The 2,111-nt window shown below is 37.1% G+C and overlaps 1 pseudogene; it reads left to right on the top strand.

The window, feature by feature from the left end:
* The first annotated feature begins 528 nt into the window (after positions 1 to 528).
* On the top strand, positions 529 to 1,024 carry LOC141499372 (receptor expression-enhancing protein 6 pseudogene; annotated as a pseudogene).
* The last annotated feature ends 1,087 nt before the right edge of the window (positions 1,025 to 2,111 follow it).

Genomic DNA, 2,111 nt, shown 5'->3' on the forward strand with positions numbered 1-2,111 from the left:
CATTATCAGATGAACAACCTTGATGGAAGCAACTCTTCTCAACAGTCCAGGACAACTGTATTTGACTATTTATGGTCTATATTATTCCCAAACAGAAAAAGCAAAACAAAACACATGGGAAAAAAAAAAAACCTTTCCAAATCTAATGAACACTTTATAAAAATGATCTCTAATGCATCTCTTTCCCTTAATCCTTTTTCCTCATGTCAAAAACTAATAATTTATAAATATGTTTAACAAAATATGTAAATAAAATGTCAGCCTGAAAATTCTCAGCTGAGGGGAGGGGTGGGATGGGAGGGTAGAGGGAAATTTTATCACTTAGAAATATGCATATTTTATCACATAGAAATATGCATGTACAAAAGGATGAAAATAAATAAATACATTTAAAAAGAAAAAATAAAATCAAGAAAGGGAGGTAGAGGAAAAATGAGGAAGAAAAATGAGTGATGCAGGAGTAATATTGGACAACCAACAGTTCCAGTTATCCTCAATCCTTCCCCTCACCTCCTGATCCTGGAAGCAATGACTAACTTGAAGCACCACTGCCAGATATTCCTGGAGCAGAAAAATATTATCACAGATTTCTTGGGAAAGTTGGAGGAATTCTTTTCATTGACTTCCTTGGACTAATGGCCCATCTTGGCTATGGTGCCTCCCTGATCTGTAATCTCATCAGATTCATCTACTAGTATATGACTCCATCAAGTCCATTGAAAGCCCCAATGAAAATATCATTTGGTTAACCATTTGGATGATATACAGTATATTTGGCTTGATTGAGTTTTTCTCTGAAACCTTCCTTTTCTGGTCACTATGTAGGGAAGGGTGCATAATTCCAGTGTCCTGTAATGATTTCCAGATCTTGTATTATCACTTGATTTTTCCCACATTTCAGAGACATCAAAGTTCCATTGAACACCTTGTGAATGACCTGAGTGGACAAGCCATGGACACAGTAGCCAGTTTGTCCCAGGAAGCAACTAAGGCAAGCATGACTCATGTACCAAAGAATATGTGATGGGATCACCTCTGAGCCAGAGGATTTGAAGGACACGACACTCTCTGTCCAGGGACCATGGCCACCAATCCTTGTCCATTTAAGCAACATATGCCTCTCAAAATGTACCTCTACAATCACCTCCATACTCTTGGATTTCAGGGAATTATAGGAGTCTCCTCAGGCAGAGAGGGAGGATGGAAGACATGGTGGGAGGGACTTCTGCCATAAAGGTTGTATTTCCATCAGCCCCCACTAAGGGCCCCTGCCTGTGTGTGTGTGTGTGTGTGTGTGTGTGTGTGTGTGTGTGTGCGTATGTGTGTGTGTGTGCACATGTGTATACCTAGATATACATATACACACATATATATGTATTTATGCATACATATTTGCACATCTTCCTTTTATATGTATATAGATAGAGACAGATAGAGATAGAGAGATAGAGATAGAGAGAGAGAGAGAGAGAGAGAGAGAGAGAGAGAGAGAGAGAGAGATAGGCAGGGGATAAAATAGAAATTGAAAAAATTCCCAATTACTTCCTGAAAGAGATTCCAAAATGAAAACTCAGGAATATTATAGCCAAATTTCAGAGTTCACAAATGAAGGACAAAATATTGCAATCAAGGCAGAAAGAAACATTCAAGCTCCATGAAACCACAATCAGTATAACACAAGATTTAGCAGCTATTATATTAAAGGATTGCAGGACTTGGAATATGATATTATTGAAGGCAAAAAAAAACTTGTATTACAAACAAGAATCAGCTACCCAATAAAACTGAGCATATTCTTTCAATAGTAAAAGATGGGTAATCAATGAAATGGGAGACTTTCAACTTTCCTGATGAAAAGTCCAGAATTGGATAAAGAATTTCACCTTCAAATACCAGACTCAAGAGAAGCATTAAAAAAAGTTATCAGGAAAGCTAAATCATAAGGGACTCAAGGATGTTGAACTACTTATATTACTGCATTGGAGGTTGATACTTATAGCTCATATGAACTTTCTCATTTTTAGGACAATTGGAAGGAGTAAATACAGACAAGGCACTGATGGCAGTTAACTTTGAAGGGATACTATGTTTCAAAGATAGAGTTAAAAGTT

Source organism: Macrotis lagotis, chromosome X, assembly GCF_037893015.1.
Source record: "Macrotis lagotis isolate mMagLag1 chromosome X, bilby.v1.9.chrom.fasta, whole genome shotgun sequence".
NCBI classification, from domain to species: Eukaryota; Metazoa; Chordata; class Mammalia; order Peramelemorphia; family Peramelidae; genus Macrotis; species Macrotis lagotis.